The sequence below is a fragment of the Xiphophorus hellerii genome, chromosome 4 (assembly GCF_003331165.1).
Source record: "Xiphophorus hellerii strain 12219 chromosome 4, Xiphophorus_hellerii-4.1, whole genome shotgun sequence".
NCBI classification, from domain to species: domain Eukaryota; kingdom Metazoa; phylum Chordata; class Actinopteri; order Cyprinodontiformes; family Poeciliidae; genus Xiphophorus; species Xiphophorus hellerii.
Window position 1 is genome coordinate 6,368,341 of NC_045675.1, and position 20,083 is coordinate 6,388,423.

Here is a 20,083-nt window from a genome sequence, read left to right on the forward strand (position 1 = left end):
TCCTAAGCAGGTGGGTTTTTAGTCGAGTTTGCATCCATAAAAGGTTTACCTGTTACACTCCTACTGTGTTATATGGAACAAAATACCTATTGCTATTTTTATTCCCACTCACTCTCACAATCATACAGTTTAAAACGATGTAGACAGCATTTTAATGGGCTTCTGGCACAAGGCTCCGTACAACTCTTTCACGGAATTTCGAGCAGGGACTCCGCCGTCCCTCACGGATTTTTGTGCAATTCTATGGTACCTGTTAGTGTCTAGAATTTACAGGGTTTGTGTTATGCGCAGTGACCCTCAGTCACTCGCCATTTTTCTTCCGGCACTAGGCTCCGTACACCTCTCACGGAATTTCTCTCTGGGACTCCATCGTCCCTCACGGATTTTTGTGCAATTTCAACATAGAATCAACAATCAAACCATGACATTAAGTCAAGTTCCATCATTAAATGTGTAATTGATTATGTTTCAAATACAATCCTAAACAGGTGGGTTTTTAGTCTAGATTTAAAGGAAGTCAGTGTTTCAGCTGTTTTACAGTTTTCTGGAAGTTTGCTCCAAATTTGTGGTGCATAGATGCTGAAAGCTGCTGCTCCTCGTTTGGTTCTGGTCCTGGGGATGCAGAGCAGACCAGAACCAGAAGACCTGAGAGGTCTGGAAGGTTGATACAACAACAGCAGCTCTTTAATGTATTGTGGTGCTAAGCCGTTCAGTGATTTATAAACTAACAGTATTTTAAAGTCTATTCTTTGAGCTACAGGGAGCCAGTGTAGGGACTTTAAAACTGGTGTTATGTGCTCTATCTTCCTGGTTTTAGTCAGAACGCGAGCAGCAGCATTCTGGATCAGCTGCAGCTGTTTGATTGATTTGTTGGACAGACCTGTGAAGACGCTGTTGCAATAATCAATACAACTGAAGATGAACGCATGAATTAGTTTCTCTAGATCTTGCTGAGACATTAGTCCTTTAATCCTGGAAATGTTCTTCAGGTGATAGAAGGCCGACTTTGTAACTGTCTTTATGTGGCTCTGGAGGTTCAGGTCAGAGTCCATCACTACTCCTAGGTTTCGGGCCTGATCGCTAGCAGATATGAATGACTAATGTGTTGCAGTAGGTGAAAATAAATTAAAAGATTATCTTAAACCTTTTGAAAAATTTTACTTAAGTCGTGTTTAAAAAATTATAGTCCGATGAGGCTTGTTCTTTTAATTTAAAGTACCTTTTGAATATTACCTTTAAGCAGGTATTAGATATACTTTATTAAGCCCACATTTATGTAGTAAAAAATTATTTTATGTAATCTGGTCTGGAGTAATATTCTAGTCTTAAATGTCATGTTTTTATTAGCTGTAAGCATAAAAGCATCCTGATTGCTTGAAAACATTTCATTTGTATAATTAATCTATATAACGTGTTTTACTTTGTGAATTGAGTTCCTGAAATAAACAAACTTTCCAAAAATCAAATTTTTTGAATGGGTATGTATGTACTTTCTAATGATTTGGAGATCTGATCGGAAGTGTGACTGACAGGGCTTGCATATATTTAGCATTGTTTGCAAACTACCAATTCAGGGCCTGGAGAGGATGATGACACAAGGGGGTCCAGATTTTCTGTCTCCCCACTGCACAGAAAACAACATGACAAGTAATTTTTATTTATTAAATATTTATCTTTGTCAATTTGGTGTATAAGCTTGCATAGGCATTTCCCCTATGGTTCTGATTCTAAATCCAGTGAAAAAGTACACATGAAAAATTGAAAAAACTATCAGACTGCAGCATTGTCAGCTTTGCAACTGACCACCAGTTCCTATAAAATATGCATCATTCTCACCGACACTGAAAATGAAACTTGTCTTTCAAGGCGATCAAACCAGAATGTCTTCATGGCTGCAAACAGAAACAAGAACATGAAACCAGTCATCAGTTTGATTTTGTCTGGTGAGCACTGATGCATGTAATGAACATGTTGCTCTTTTTATTTGTGCTGCATGCATCAGCACAGTTGTGTAACCACAAAGTGGCCAAAATACAACAACAAAAGATCTCCATTAAAGATATATATGATTAGACTAAAAATGATAGCGACAAATTAATTTATTTTATATTCTTGAGTGGATAGCAAGGGTTGTTTCTGCATTTTAGGTTTTTTATTCTGAGTGGATAACAGTCTGGCGAGCCATTGTGTTTCGCTAACTGGTGTCATCCATCAGCAGTATTGTTAGTGTCAAGTAACAAGGGGATTACTGCAAGGCAAAAGGTTTTACAAGACAGAAAATATCATGTCTTACCTTTTTAAGTGGCATGGAGACTTATCACAATTTATGTGTGTGTTCATTGCAACAGCATATGTAAAAGCAATTTTTTATTCAAAATCAGCCAAATACAAAGAGGCAAATAAAAAATAATGTTAAAAAATATTTTAAAAACTACATCTTTTGAGAAGAATCTGGACTTAAAGCTAATGTTGTTCTGAACCTCTACAACATCTCTATCTATTCTACTTTTCTACACCATTTCAGCTCTTTGAGTTTTTATTACACCATAGGTCTTGAAACACCTGTCATTTTAGCAATCCACCAAAATCAGTTTCTGAACATAAGAGTCAAGAAATCCTCTCTTCAGGCACTGAACATTTTTCCAAGGAATAAAACTATTTTAACAACACGCCGCACTGATGGCAACCACTGGTAGTCAGAGGAAATGGAAATGAAGATAGGCGTCCTGCAATATCAAGAAAAAACAAAAGCTACAAAAACCACCAAATTTTCTGTCAGACAATGAAGGAGGACATTTCTTGATGGATAAATGTGTGTTGGATGGACTAGCTGGCACACAGGAACAATAGATTAATCTGTGACAAGTTTAGTTGATATCATTCTCCTCCAGCTCATCTGTGACAAACTCGGATTCAGTTTGAGAGCAAAGGGGTCATTTGGCGAGAATAAAAGGTACAGATGGGTATCATCTGCTAGAGGATAGAGCCCAAAGGGATTTTATGGGCAAGAAATTATTCCATGATGTCCCATGATTTGGTTTTATGGGGTTCTAGCAATGTTGCTAGTGTTTGTGTTCTCATAGTCGACTTCCAAGGTTTTGTTTTTTGTTTTTTTTAACTTTGGCTGGGTTTAATATGTTCTCTTGTTTACTTATTTTAAAACTCCACATATTGTTTACTGGAAGAACACAGAAGTGAATAGGTGTAGCCTGCAGATTTTGTAATTTAAGTCTTATTTAAGAGCAAAATTATTTTATACAAACATATGATTAAGCTTAGGTGAAATAAATTCAGAGCCAAGCAGTCAGTTGCAATGACTTTGGTGTTTCAGGATCCATTCTCCTCATTTTTAGCTCAGGCTGGTGAGACACTACTAAAATAGTGCATTTACTGCATTATAATCCATTTTAATCAAGTTTAAGGTGGCTATATTTCTAGATCCAAAATATGACTTCTGAAGAAAGCAGCAACTGTATTTGAATTTATTCTGTAGTTTACCACATCTCCAAAATGATTATGTTGGGTTCTTTTTTACATTCCTGGGACTTTCAATAATAAAGTTTGTTATTGATTTATTTTACAAATACAAAGTTATTATTTATTCCATCCTTATCTGCTTCCTTTCCTGCACCTGGATTTTCCAATTTTTGACAAAGGGACACTGATTTTGTGAAATAACATCATGAGTCAGACACTTTGTATTTTTAGGTTCTTTATCATTGTTTTGTACATTTGTTTCGTACAGTTAAAAAGAACTTTTAAATTCTTTTTAACTTTTATTAAAATATTTTATTAAATCAATTTCTGTTCACTTGAATACAATATACTACTTTGCATACAGTCCCATAGCATCCACACAAACCTCAGCACTATGAAATATGTTGGCTCCGGAGACATTTCCTTTCAAAAGATCAGCAGGAGCAATCACTCTAAGCCCCATATATCCCCCATAATGCATCCATGGTAAAAGGTCTCAAGAGGGATTAGAGACCCTTTGAGGTGGACTTGATCTCCCCTGATCCATCAGGGTCACCTGCTTATCAGCGCTCTGGAATGCGAGGGAAACACTGTTGAATGCAATTACTTATTTCACTGAGTAGAATAATTTTTCTTTACTAAGGGTAGGAGTGTGAAATTGAAAAGCATTGTCAATGTGTTTTCCCCGAGTCTGTGTTTTCTTTACACCACAAAACAATATCACGAGAAATCCATTAACTTTGCTTTTATTTGTTCCTCCTTTGGCAAAACACTCAAACATCGTGTTGCTTTGATAAGTGGCAGAGGCTGTAATAAGCTGTTATGTGTTGCATCTTAAAAAAATAAACTGCCAACAGTAGATATTCTGAGGTACGCCTCTCTTCAACAATTATCTGCATGTGTAAACTGAGCATTTTTTAAGTCATACATGAATGTTTCCCTGTGCCTATGAGCTCCAAAAAATCAAGTATCCTGCTTTGACCAGAAGTTATCAGGATGACAGTTTGTTGTTATATTCCTCTTTAAAGAGGCTACTCAATCGATATAAGATCTTTGAAGCGCACTGTAAAAAAACAATTATATAAAAAAATGGGATAAGCTAGACCCACAGAATGTGAAAGGTTTGCAAAATCTCACTTATTCTCTTTTATATATCAAATGCAGCATAATTTAGCAAAAATGTGGACCTTTTAAATAGCATAGAAATGCATAGAGGATGATTTTGAATTATTCTAACAAATGGGAATAAAAATCTAAATATTTTAAGTCTACTGAAAGGCTGTTTTGTAAAATTGGCAACATAAGTCTTGAGCTTCAAATTTAATTTTTTTAGTTTTTGAATATGATGAAAATATGAGGTGCATATATTTTCTTCCAATCAATAGACAAACTTTTTAAGACAGTTTCATGAAACTTTGAGAGCACAGGCAATAAAAGCAGCTGATAACAGGAAGGTAATCTGCATGAATATATTCCGAGACAAAAAAATAAAAAATAAAAATACAAGGATGTTTTTGAAAGCTCACTTCTGAATGAAAAGTTTATGGTTTTTCAGAAATCCTCATGAAATCAATTATGGCTGTCAGATGCTTAAAATGTTGTATAGCGCCAGTACCAAAATATTTATTTGTACTTCAGACCATCTGTATCTAATTAAATTAGTTGCTCTATACAAATGTTGTTAATTATGTAGATTTCAGATACTTTGAAATGTATTCGTGTTCATAACTCAACCAGTTTCACTTGTTATCAAAAATCAGATTAGTTTCACAACTTATCAATGCCATTAAAACTTCTGAGGCATTACTTCTACTCTTCTAATGAGACAAAAACTGAACTGGGGATTGCTTATATTTTCAGAATTAATGTTTGATGAAAAAATGAACATGGAAAATATTTCAGATTATTACAAATTACAGGGGAAAACATCAAATAGAATATGAATCAGTTCATGTCTTCTTGCTTCTAATCTACAGAGAAGTAGTACCTGCGGTCCTGATATCAGGTGCAGCATCACTTCTGCCAACAAGATCAATGCAAACACATGTTTTACATTAACCAATATCAGTATATTGCATACCCATGTAAAGTAAAAGCTCATCTAAGTGATAGCAATGATATTTTCTACCTCAACAACACCAAGCAAATTAGAGACAACTACAAACTGTTAATAAATTTAGGAAATTTAAAGCAAGGGTGGCAAACATACATTACTGACATGATGGAAAAAAAATCTATCAGGAATTTAGATCTTTTTCAAAGCTAAGGTTGGATTTTTCAAGTTGAATTAATAACTTTACCCTCCAATTTAAAAAAAAAAAAGCTAAAATTTACTGTACACAGGAAAAGCACAAGGTTTGCATCAAAAAAAAGAGGAAAGTTCTTTTGGAAATTATTGATTCCCCTAAAGCTGCAGAACGACCATCAGTGGCATTTTTCAAACGTTTCTTTGGAGTGTTTGCTGGATGAAGGAAACACAACTACTCTGGATATTCCTTCTGACTTCCGATAGCTTTGTTTCCATGGGAACTAATCCGCAGGCTGCAGCAGTAAAGAAGTACCTTGTAAACTTTCCAATGACACAAGTCACTGTGGACTGAGAGGAGGCAGACTGAATGTTAATTACATGAAAGTCCCAGATAGGGCAACAAATGTGGAGACTCCAATGTGAGACTTGATTTTTAGACACTTTTCATTTCTCTATCTCAACATTTATCCATCTGTTCATTAACCACTTTTTCTTGGTGAGTCGATGTGTGCTGGTGTCGACCTCCAGCAGTCATTAGGCAAGAGTTGGGGATTCCCCGGATGGATCTCACTCCACTAAATGTCAAAACAGAAAGATATATTTACATTTTTTTTAATTACATAAGATCAAATTTTCCTGGAATATCACAATATAATTTTTATGACAGTATATGTAAAATATAAAGTGTGCACTATCTTACAGTTACTTTTAAACTCGTCTTAAACTAATAGCATGGACATTTTGGTGAGATTTTACTTAATGCATGTGTGGCAGGGCTCTGTTATGACTTGGACAAATAAATAGTGAACTAATGCTGTAGTTCACTTCAGATACTGTTTGTCCTTTTCTTCTGGTGAAAATCTTGAGAAGCTGTGCAGTATACTAACAGAAGATGTACAGATACAGGCAGATTACAAACAGACAAAAACATCCACACCTTCATTGCAAAAGTCCATCACCTTCAATGTGACCTCTTAGGAGTCTAAACACAACCTTTAATAGCCACAGGCTCCGCCCACAGGAAGACAAAACAGGGGGAAAAAAATACTTCTAACTCAAGTAAACTCATCAAATTATGCAAACTAAAATCATAACGCTCATATGATTATCATATGATTATTTAGTTTTATTAAAACCTGTGACCAAAAATACAATACTCAATTTAATAGAAAACACTCTCAATACGTCCCAATGATATCAATACACCATCATGTGACTTCCTCCCGGCGCGCCCCAATCCGGAAACAGCCCCGTTTCAAAATTTTAACTGGGAAAATTACAAGCTATTGATATGATAACGGAGGCAGGAACACCGCGTGTGCACTCATGACGAACCGCGCCAGCTTGACCTGAAACCAAAAAGTAAGTTGTTGGTTGTGTGCTTGCATTTATGTGACTTTACTGTGGGACTATGTCCCAGCTCGTGATGGCTCCTCCGTCACAGCATGTCCTGACGAAGCCATAGGCTATAAGTTTTTGTTGGACTTATGCACAGCAAGACCGAGTCATAATCCACTTATAGCTTTTAAATAACAAAATAAAAAATAGCTTGCCTGTGAGTAGGTTTGATCAGGACAGAGGAGAGCTTACAAAGGACACTGTAATCAAGGCAACAAAGGCATCTATATGGGGGTTAATTACAGTTCTTTGGGAATTATTGCTGAAGGGACTAATGACAAGTAACATTAGTAACAGTGAGTTGACTAAGGACACAATTAGGTGAATCAGCCTAACGGCATGAAAAAAGTACTCCATCAGTCAGACTTCTTAATGTTATGCTGCCTTAAAAAACTAAGCAAATTAAGAGACATCCAATAATGAGCACTATTCAAGAGAAAATAATGGTGGCATTGTTCACTGTAATTATGATGAAAAAAGATACAAAAATGGCAAGACATGCAGTCTCTGAGATTTGTCACAATATGGGTTTTATGACGAATCAGAACATAAAACGAAGATGGAGGCGAGGGTTCCGCTGAAGCTGGTGCTTTTCACTGACAACTGAACTTTATTTTCTGATACAGATGCATGAACATGAAAGCATATGCACTTATTTTGTTTTTTACTTAAACACAGCAGAGCTACTTACTACAACAAAATGATTATGTTTTACATTAACTTGTCTAATTGAAATGATAAAAAATAGATGAAAAACCACCCAGCATTCACTGAGTCTTGGAGGAACAGAATATTTGATGCTGAATATTTCCTATAAATATTTCCTATAATGAAGCCACCCAGCATGTAGCTTCATTATAGGGAAAGGGAAACTACAGCTGGGGTTTCTATCAGGGCCAGCCATCTGACCAAACATTGTAACCAAAAGGAAAAAGGCCCTGTGAAGATCATGAGAAAAACAGGACAAAAAGTACAAACTGTTAAAGTAATAAAAAAAAAACTGATCTAATTTAAATGACTGAATAGACTGCCTCAACTTTAGTAGCTTAAATTTAGCAGCCTGAGGCATAGCCAAAACTGCAAGATAAATATGAATTACTCTTTTGTTAAGCTGTGAGAGTGAGGTGATGATCCAGATTAGAGATTAAAAAGACTTTTCTATGTTAGGCGAGTGGTTATATTATCAAATTCTGATGACTGTAATTTTATATAGCGCTGATATTAGATCACCACATTGAAGTTGACTTTAGGCAAAAAATGCAATAAATATGAGAATGGTGTTTAAAACCTCTTGCATTGATTGCTTTGGAACAATTTTTTTACCTCAGGAACTGGAAATTAGTGTATTATTGTGTTATTAAATGACATTCTGCTTAAAAGTGAGCAGCTGCTGCAGAGACTTTTAGAACTCCACTACTTTAGGCATCACAGAGTTGTGACATTTTCCATCAAAAGCAAGAGTTTGGTGTCTGTCCTTGTGCTTCATTCAGGGTCTAATTATAAGAAATGACAATCGCATAATAAATTAAAACGAGTTCAATAATTTCCATTTGCATGATTGTTTTTCTCATGTTTCTATCTCTTTCTACCAAAGACTAGATGACAAAAGTCTTCAGTTCTATAGTCTCAACTAGCCTCTTTTTTTGAAGGACAATTTTGTTTACAAAGACTTCAGTATCCATTTTCTTTGTTGTTTTGTTTATTTACTTTGGATATTATAATGTCTTCCAGTTTAAGTGTTAAATATTCGCTAGAAATTAAGGTTTATTTATCTGTGAGAAGGTGTGCTTGAATTGTTATGCTGTTACCAGTGTATTACTTGAAGTGGTCTCAAAACAACAATTTCGTTCATCGCAATAATATCTGGGACAATTTATTGTCCAGCAAAATTTGTTGTTGTGACAGGCCTATCTGCAATACACACAAATATTTATCTTTGTATGGTCTTGTTGCTGATTAGATATGCTCCCCTGTTTGTTTTCAACAAACGTATATAAACTCACGTAATAACTAAAGTGACAGGTTTGCTAATACTTCCTATGAGCCTCCTATACAAGGAGTCTATGTATAGAGATAAGGAGGGAGATTTAAGAATGAAGCAGCAACTGGATGTACTTTGTATCCTAAATTAATATTTTTACATTGTACTTTAAAGATGCAGCTTTTACAGGTTTGTTAAAAAGGTTGTAAGAACAAAAAAATCTTGAAGGTTTAACAAAAAAATTAAAGTGGTTGACTGATTACCACAAGGGCAAAAAAGCATAAACATTAAATCTTAATCATAATCTCTGCAGGAGCTTAAAATGCAGCAGTCTGAAAAGGCCTCCTATTGAGCTGATGAAAAATTACACAGCTTGAACAGTTAAGATGTCACAAGCAAATAATTCAGCATATGCAATTCTTTGAACAACAAAGTAGCTTAAATTGAACAAGATGAGCTTTAAAAAAAAAAAAGAAAATTCAACCTTATTTTAAGGGACTCTGTGTCATTGTACTTTAGATTCAAAGTGTCACACTTCAGCATGTCTAAAATTCATCACTTTTAAATTTTAAAAGAGATATGCCTTCCCCTTTTAGGTTTTGAAAATTGATTTTGAACTGAGAACTTATAGAATTGTCCATATCGGGGAGTTGGATGTTTTTAAAGTTAGCATAATTCTATTTATATCATTAAAAACTCATCTCAAATGGATTTCTGAGGAAAAGAAGCTTGGTTGGGAGGGGATTGTGTACAAGAAGGCAAATATGTGGTATGCCTACATGCAATGCAAATTACATGTTACACAAAGATTAGTCTGCACCAGAAACAAAGCTAAAAATAAACCAGCTATATACAGAATGTAAATGACCTTCGCTATTTTTATTACCAGCAAAGGGAGCTGAAGAATCTTTACAAATGCAGTTTAATGTAAAGTGTCTGATTGAATAAACCAGATCTGGAGACTAGATTATAATTAACAGAGTAAAGTAAAGAATGTGAGGAGGTGAGGCAAGAGGACGAAATGATGTGTTGGGAGAAAGAAAACACCCTGGCTTGTATTTTATCTGTGTTAAACTGGGTGTGAGACTGGGAGTCAGCAGTAGTGAGAGTGTGTGGTTATGGCTTGTGGTTTCCACAGTACACTAACATCTCAGCAGAGCTCTCTACATGAAGGAATGCACCAAACGGACCCTTCCGGACGCAAGAGGGTGACACTTATTCCTGGAAGCCCTGAGAGAACACACTATTTAAAAAATAGATATTTAAAAAAAATCTTTACGGCTTTGAGCATAGGCAGCTAAGTGCAAATTATTGTCGGTCTGATTCCGGCTGTCAAATCCACTCTATTATTTTTCTCTCTTATTGTTTAGGGTCTTCACATTTTCCCCATTCTGCATGGGACGTGTCAGACTGATTGATAGTAGAACAAAAGATGGGCTAGGAAAGACTCACGAGGGTAAAGCAAACTAACTAAAAGACAACATGTTATAAAACTGTTTTGTAGGCCACAGTCAATCTTTGAAAAAGAAGCACCCCATACAGTACATTATCACAAAATATGAGCTGGGTACTGAACAAACAAATCTGTGTTTTATTAGATCAACTGATCAGTAATCACCCCTTACTGCAGGCATAATGGATGGTCTAATAACATACCTGGCATAAACAGAGAACTAATTTATCCATCGCTGTCCAAACCTTGCTGGTATAATATTTAATTCATTGTAATGTTATCTGCTGCTGTTACTTAATTTAACCCATCAGTACAATTAAAGTTTAATTTCTCCTCCACTTATCTCTTCCTCATTCTGCCGTCACGCTTACACTTTTGCTGCCTTAACATCCGTGCTACTGTCTGGGATCCCAAAAATATGTATTCACTGTGTGGGGGCGATTTTGCTAAAAACAATTATTTCTAAACACAGGAAATGGTACCCTATTTTGCCATAAGAGATTAACGTGGTGATGAAGCTATATAGACATTCTCACCAGGATTGTTAAAAAAAATAGCTTACTTCAGTTACCCTAACATCAGAGGAGTCAAACTCCAGTCCTCAAGGGCCACTGTCCTGCAATTTTTAGATATGCCACAGGTACAAAACGCTGGAATGAAATAGCTTAATTACCTCCTTCTTGTGTAGATAAGTTCTCCAGAGCCTTAATGACCTAATTATTCTATTCAGGTGTGGTGCAGCAGAGGCACATCTAAAAGTTGCAGGACACCGGCCCTTGAGGACTGGAGTTTGACACCTGTGCCCTAACACAGTGGTTCCCAAAGTGTGGGGCGCGTCCCCTTGGGGGACGCAATGCCATTGCAGGGGGGGCGCGGGAAGCAGTATGGATGAATGAAAAAATAAATAAATAAATAAACAGTTACACAAAAGTGTTTCACTGTAAAGATGGGTTGTAGTGTGTTTTGTTGCAACCTGAAGTGTGAAATAAACTTCAGTGGAGTTTGAAAACAAAATATGTGTATAGGTTTATGTTTGGTTGAATGATGTGTGTGCCCAGTTGTTATTACCCTGTGCCCAGGGTTATTATAATTCATAGGGGGGGCCAGAAAATCTTTGGGAACCACTGTATTAACACAGATTTATCTTCTCTTTTTTTATATACACTCATTTCTGCAATATATATTATTTTCCCTCCCACTATTCAAAAGCCTCTTCTTCTGGTGAAAAAGTAAGGATCAGAATCAGAACCACAAAACATAGCTTTTATGTCACCCACAAATAAAGCACTATGGTGCATCATTTTCAACCCCTTTTTCTTGAGTCTGCCCTCAAGAATGCTGCACTATGAGAACATGAGACTGAAAATTACAGGTGTAAAACACATTTTTAGAACAAAGGCAGAGAGGACCAGCTAAGATGTAGCACGCAAAGATAAAACACACTGAAGGACCATATCAGGCATGGCTGTGCTTTTTGTCCCTTTCACACGCTCACACACACCTGCACGCAGAAGCACATTTCAGCCTTGTTATATCCCCATTCACTGTTGAAGGCAATCATCCAGGGAGAGGCCACACCTCAAAAAAAAATCCTCAAGTCAACCACAGAGCTATGCTTGGGACAGACACTAGTCATAACAATTAGAAGCAGTCAACATGTCCTCTGCCAACATATTTTCACTGCTTCAAATCATTCAAAAACTGGTAAATATCTGTTTTAAACCTACGTAAAAAAAAAACAACAAAAAAAACAGGTTGGTGCTTGGTCAGTATCTGTGGATTAAATGTAGTCGAAGGGCAGCTGCTAACTGTCCAGAAACATCATTTTGTCACCAGTTCAGCTGGAGCTGACACGATGTGGGAGGACATGAGAGGGGGAGAAGGGAGGAAGCTGCTTCTGTCTCTTTACTGTGTGCACATCCTGCAATGTGTCAAGGCATTCTGACTGTCACTGGGAGCTGAAGGAAAGATTCCATGAGCTGCACTTATTAGGTTATATATAGAGAGGAGGAGTTCCTTTTTAAACAGTGAGTTTGTTCTGTTTCATCTGTCAGTCTGTGGTTCATTCAGCTCAAGGGTAATTAATGTGTTTTAACGGTGCACATTTTTAATTGAGTTACTTTACCTCAGTGGTTTCTGTTTTTGTTTACCACAATTTTTTTACCTGCAGCCTCCACTGTTGCCTCCATTACAAATTCAGCAGCAAACTAATGCTAATTATCCCTCAATCCTGACCAAATGTAGAGCTGATGCTGTCTAAATCTCCTGTCTGCTGCTATTTGTCCAGCTCATAATCATAATCAGATTTGAGCAGAGTAATTAATGGATTGCTGAGACAATATTCACAAATTCAGCCTCAATTCACTTCCACTCAGACATTGTAAAGCACATAAACTGGTGCATTTTCATCTGAATAGGTTCCTTTTGTTAAATTATTCTTATCACAGTCTCAAATGTTGTTAATCATAATTTAATCTTATAATATAATAATTTGTACATGTAAAAAATAGGGAAAAAGAAAAGTAGTTATACTAAACATTTGAAGCTTGCCAAACCAATCAATTTGATTTTAGTTTCTTTTTTTTTTTTTTACTTTTTTGCTGGATTAAAAAAAAATCTAACAATTAAATTTACAGTTTGGTAAATCTACCATCAGTTTCAAAAGATTACAGCAAAACTTTAATAAACCTTGAGGATTTATTAAATATTTGTGATTGTTTAAAGCAAGTAAAAAAGTATTACTTTGAGAAAAGATTTCTATTTTAAAAGCAAAATATAAGGTTATCTTATTGAATTCAAGGTTTTATTGGTTTAAACATCAAGAGTTCTAAGCCAGACTGTCAGATCACTGTCTAACATTCCCTACCAGTGATCAAAATGCAATCTGTGCAATAAGAACCAAAGGTGTAAAGGTACACAAGATTGTCATATGAATTAATTTAGGGTTTTTTAAGCAATCAATGTTTAGGAACGAAAGGGCCTTGAAACTCCTCACATTCACTTTAGAAACTGCTCTCATCAATAAAACTGTACAACAGAATCAACAGCAGAACCACCAGTCTCCTACACACATTTACACCTCAGGCTTGTAAAACAATAAACTCCTGTTAAGACCAAGTGCCTCTATTTATTGTCCTTTTATTGTTGTTTATTTTGTATTTGTGTTTCTATTTATTCAATGATTATGACTCTAATCTGTTACAGGTCCTAGGAAAACACTAATAAAAATGTTTGTTTCATAGTGTACACTCAAATTACAATAAATTTATTTGATTTGAACTAATGTTACCCTCCCTAAAAATAATTGAACGGAAATAATTACTTCCAGAAACAGGGTGAATTCATGGTCACCTTTATTGTCCAGTGTTTGGCATTAGTATTCCTGTAAGAGTTCAAAGTTCCCTCACAAAAACATTGGTCCATGTCTGTAGTTTGCCAAGGTTCATTTGAACAGGCTGAGCTATTTACCAGAAAGCTTGTTTATAAATGTTTTGTGGGCAGATGAGACAGTGCATTCACAGGACGGTCATTTTTCTATCAAAGAATAAACCATAAAGCCTTCGTGATGCTAAATGCTTCTCTTGGTCTGATGCTTTGATGTTGAAATGTGCCAGACACATAAACTATAATTCCACTGGTCAGGGAAGGAGTCTGCTTCATCTTTTTAGCAAAGAAGACTAGAGTATGACTCTCAGGCAGTCATAATGCTCATCTAGCAAAAGAGTTGGGAGGTCTTTAATCAGAGGATCTGAAGGTAGAGTCTGGATTCTCCCCATGAAAGAGAATCACTCCTAAGTTATTTAGGAACAAGAAAGAAACAGTTTACGAGAGAAAACTCCACAAACATACCAGACTGAATTGCTGCGAGTTAAAATTCCTTCAGTCTGAGGTGTTTAACAGTGTCTAAGTGGCAAATGTTTCTGTCACTTTTGCCACTTAAAGACAGCAGTGGTTACATCATTTTAAGAGGTTCAGAGCTGCATGATGAAGCAGTGTTTTGCCTCACAGCTAGAAGGTCACCTATTTGATTAGAATATAAACTATTTTCACCTGTGCATGCTTGTTACACTAGCTCCTTTGCACAGTCAGAACACAAAGCACATCCATGTTAGGTCACATAGTGCAGCAAAAATTGCCCTTAAGTTCATTTTTTTGTGCTGGTCCTGCAACAGATTGACAACCTGCAGCTTTTCAAATGTTGACAGCTGGAATCAGCTCCAATCCCATGGATAGATGAATAAATTCATATTGAATTGCTTTTCCGTTTTATACTGAGCGAATGTATTGGAATAATATTGGATCATTTTTATGTAACTGGAGAGAGGTGCTGATTGAAACTCATGGTCATATTTCCTTGACCATAAATCTGATGATGCAGTTGAACAGCTTTAGTCACCAATAAAATAAACACAGGTCAGATTAATATTGTTGAACCTCAAAAAGATATTTGTTTGCTGCTTCCCTCTCATTATGCAGTCTCATCAACACCTCTGCAACCTGGATGAAGATTATAACCTTCGTGAAGCTCACAATACAATTAAACTAGGAAATGTGAGTGAATAATGCTGTTTTAGCTGCTGGCAAAAAATATATGCAACATTTTAAACATCTTGCAAGTCTTTAATCAATAACGTTTCATTCTTTAACAGAATATCTGCATACAGAGTATGTTTTTCCTAGCTGACAAACACTCTGCTGTATGCCGTTTCTTATGGAAATACCTAGTAGTTACCTTGCATTCTACTCTATTGTTATTCCTGACAGAGTAAATAAAGCTGCTCCTTATTCTCTAAAAAATGGTCTTGTATGTGTGACTGCTGAGACATAGCAGAAAATATAAAATTATTCTCTTTGATTCAGACAGAAAAACACCGACATCTTTTCCAATTTTCAGACTCATTTTTGATGCTTCTGGACAGCTTTTTTTTTTTCCTTTCTTTTTTTCAAAGACCAACATGAACAGAAACAACAGAGACCTGGGAATAAAATGGCATCACTCCCTTTTTTATGACATATTTCTTTCTTATTGCTGCCTCACTGCCTTCATTAAAGATTCCATTAATTTTTTATGTTCCGCATGTAATATGGAGCAGATTCATGTAACTTTGGTTAACCTAACATAAGAGCACATTGTATAGCAGCAAATTCCTCTGCTCTTTGCCAGCAGGCCAGTCATGACTCTGAGAAGTCAGCAGGGCCTTAAGTTCCTGTAACCCCCAAGGAGAAAAAAGAAGGAAAGAAAAGCCAAGCTGCTGGGAGGGGATGCCTTGAGGAATGGTTGGTATTCTGAAATGCTGTTTTTCTCCACAAGTTTATTTCTGTCTGTTTTGCCATAATCTAGGAAAACATTCATCAGCCAATCAGAGAGCTCCATGCTTACAACATCGCCTCTCCTCCACAACAACATGCTGATAAATCACGAGGCTAAACGGACAGTAGCTTACAAAGAAGAAAACACCCTGGAGAGTTTAAGGAGGGATTTTAATGTATGAATATGAGCAGTGAGATTAAGTGTGATTAATGTAATCCAGCCCCAGAGTAAACAGTGCAACATTCATTAAGCAATTCTTGTGAGATTAATAGAATCAGGATGAAGTTCATCCCTTTAATCAACCCCACCCCCAACAAAGGCTTATTATTCACCCGATCACAGACATCTGTGTAGAGGTTACTAAATCAAGGAGAAAATCAAAGAAGCTGCCACACAGCTGATTAAATGTGAGAATGACTTACCTCCAACTTATCTGTCAGTCTGCACTCCCAGCTGTCCCTTCTCTTCACTTAGTAACTGACAAAACTTCTCAACTTGGTCCTTTTCAAACACTCCCTCCCTCTCTGCTCTCTCACTCAACATGTGTGCACATGTGACTGTCATTCACAGAAGTTTAGAGGCGAAATGAGGACATCTAGCGGCCAATAAAGCAACAGCACTGATAAAGAATAATTGCTTTGTATAATCGCCCAAACATCTTTTACCTGTTTAGTCCTTGCATGGTCACAGGGGGACTGGTACCAAACTCCAGCAGTTAATGAGCAAACAGTAAACACATAACAAACAACCATGCACAGCTGAGGGCAATTAAGAGTGTGCAAACAGCCTAATTGCATGTTTCTGGAATCTGTGGGGAGTACCCAGAGAGAACACCTTGTAACATCCAAACAAAAAGGCTTTGGTTTAGATTTGAACCTTTGAGTTTTATGCAGCGAGGCAGCAGTGGTAGAAGCTGCTCCATCATCCACCTCCCTGAAGACAATCCAGAATATTTTCACAAATGATTACAACACTGCAAAACATTAAATGTGATATAGGAAGGATATAGGAGCTTGTTTTAAATAAACAATTCTTTAATATTGATGAAAAAGTATTAGGTCAATTATTTCATGGGAAAAAAATGTCTCATTATAATTGAAATTGTCTCCTAGTTGAACTAATACCTTTTTATCAATATTAAAGAATTATTGACTTAAAGTTGTATGTCTTGCTAAAAACTTATTGTATGTTAGCTTTGTCATATTTCAAGGGTACTAAGATATTTGCACTAGAAACAAGACCGAAAGTAATTGGTAAGATTTTGTGTCTTCGCAGGCTAATGTGTTGTGATATATAAGATATTTTAAAAGAAATACACAAAACAAACTGTAAAAAAAAAAAAATTAAAAAAAGGATTTTAAGTATATTGACTTTCTAGATCACTGACTTTTCAAATGCATCACTGAAAATAATCAAAATGTCAAAACTGTGAGAATTAGTTTGAATTCTGGTTTTTGTGTTTATTGCTTTTATTTTATATTCTGTTCTGTCATGTTCTATTCACTGGTTGGTTTCTGAAGGTCTGTTTTCTGACCCATACATGGCAGCAAGTTGGGATTGATTGAGCTTTGTCAGGGCATTGCTGGAGAAATGGTTTCACAAATACCAACCCGGGCTTATGGAAGAGCAGGCAAGTCAATAGTTTTCACAACAGCAATGAAGCAGAACAAACCCATCTGCTAGTCTAAAATTAGAGAGGGCAACAGGTTTCATATCATTAGATTAGCTGTTGCAGTTCATTTTACTTATAGATGTACTAAAGACCCTTGTAATAAGTATAGACCTACAAATGGCATCTTGATGTACTATGTTACAAAGTCAGCTCTAATTCATATCTGTTTACACAGACTAAGTACAAATTAAAATGAAAACAAATAAATAAAATGAAATGCATGAAAAAATAATGGAATGTACACTACACATTTCATTCTAAAGGTGTCCTCCTGCCCTTGCACAGAAATGTATTTTAAGTATTATTTTTATCTAGGTGAATACAGGATCTTTTGTCCTCCAACAGATCATTTTTTTTCTGCCAGAATGTGGAAATAGAGTTAAGCTTATTTCTCCTCCTCTTGCAGTCCTTTATCTAGTGTACATTTTAGAAGATTTCATTGTACTCTCAACAGGATTTCTGCTGTTTGGAGCTTGCGGATACCTGGCTTATCAACAAATTTGTGACGGACTTGGCCGAACTCGTGAACACTCGGACTGTTGGTGTGGACAGAGACACAAGTTGGATGTGAGTCTTGCTGAGACTCAGATACCAACTAAGTCCAGAGGATACTTACTTACACTTATCATCCCAGAGCAGGGATTAGAACAAACTTAGAACCCAGAAAAACTACCTTAGCAACTACGTTTTATACTCCTATTCTTCCAACCCAGAAAAGGAATTAGACTAGAGGATACTTACTCTAGCAAACCTGAATAGCAGTATCTAGTATTTAGAAACTGTGGAGTGCTCACTTTTAACCCAGAAAAGGAATTAGATTAGTCACTCTTTAGCTTATTTTTTCAGAAACTTCAGAGTACTCACTATTTAGATGCAGAGACAAGAAGCCCACAGGACACTTTTGGATCAACATTATTAGACTACTTTTCAGACTCCTGTTCTCCCAACCCTGAAATGGAATTAGACCAGAGGATACTTAGCAACCCTGAACAGGAGCACTTAGTTTATATACTTTAGGTCAACATTAGGTTATTTTTCTTCTTTTGCTCTTTCCTTTGGTTTGTTATTTTGTTTGTATTTCCTTTTAATTCCTGTAAAGCACTCTGTATTGCCTTGTTGCTGAAAATGTGCTATTTAAATAAAATTAAATAGCACCTTTAAAGTGTGAAATTATTTACCCTTTAAGATATTTTCTGAGCTAAAAATGATTTCACACAGCAGAGGTGTCTCATCAAACTCAAGGTATGAGCAAGCTATTTAAAATTAGTATAGTAAACAGCAAAATTAGACTAAAGAAATCTGTTTCTGTGAAGATTTTGCCTAACATTGTTATTGAATTCTGTTGTAGCCTTAGATGCTCATTTGGCAAACTGTTGATGCATTTTAACCATTGCCAATTGTTGTAACCCATTACCTGGTATCCCTCACTATTCTCTATGCATCAATGGTTACATACAGAACCCTATTTGCAAAGGATTCCTCTAGGATGTGAATGCAACAACACTGTCATTGCGCTTCTTTAGCCTGAGGGCTGACGAGCTAATGAATTGCTTTTGAACACAAGCACATTTGCTGAAAGGCAAGAAGGGTGAGTTGGACTTCTGTAATAGTTTCTGAAATAGAATTGGTATTATTGCAAATAAAAATAACATTGAATAAGCCGTTACTGGAGGGGTCAACATTTTGAGAAAAACAATTATGTTATCATAAGACATAATCTAGCAATCTGGAAAACATGATGACCAATGGCACATTTAATGAACAAATTATGTTCCTCATGTCATGAAGTGGTGTGATAGGCGGTGAGGGAAACGCAGCAGACCCAAGGTTGAAGTGAAAGGATAAGTTTAATCCAACAACAAAAGTCCAAAAACCAGGCAGCACTGCTGAGCGGAAACCAGAGCTCAATACAGGTAGCAACTGGCTACACAAATGGACAAACGACGGACTGTAGGTAGACGTTAGACAAGGATCAGACAGAGACGCAGAGACACAGGTGACACTAAATACACAAGAGGTAATCAGGGAACGAGACACACCTGGGAACAATCAAAGGGAGACAGGACAACACAGAGACTCAGACACAGAAAACTCAAAATAAATACACAGAAAAACACAGATCCTGACACCTCATGCAAATAATGTATCCAAAATCATGCATTTATGGAGCCAGTATTCTAGAGTTCAGATAGATTTGTCATATTATAAGCTCAGATTTCAGAGCTGGCATTTTATAGTGTCTAAGGTCTAAGAAATGTTTATTTTATATGGTTGTTAAACTGCCTGTGCTTAGAACAATAGACAGATGTAACCTCAAAAGCAAGTTTGATAGAACAAAGTAGAATAATCCCTTTCACCATGAAATAAATCCTTCATAAACCAAATCTGGCAGAAGGATAAAGTAGAATTTACAAAGTTTTATAACTGATTGGGATAAGGGCATAACACTGCTTAACACTGCTATGTCTCTGCGGTTTTCAGAGACATAGTTCTCACTGTAATGATAATATATCTTTTCATTTTTGTACTGTAGAATGAGATCA

The 20,083-nt window shown here is 36.2% G+C and overlaps 1 protein-coding gene across 1 annotated transcript in view; it reads right to left on the reverse strand.

Annotated features, from left to right (window-relative positions):
• Positions 1-16,398, reverse strand: part of tspan4a (tetraspanin 4a) — a 180,498-nt gene extending 164,100 nt beyond the window's left edge. Inside the window, exon 1 of the mRNA XM_032560620.1 lies at positions 16,291-16,398. The gene's annotated coding sequence lies outside the window, so the exon portion shown is untranslated. The remainder of the gene's footprint in view (positions 1-16,290) is intronic.
• Positions 16,399-20,083: the final 3,685 nt, after the last annotated feature.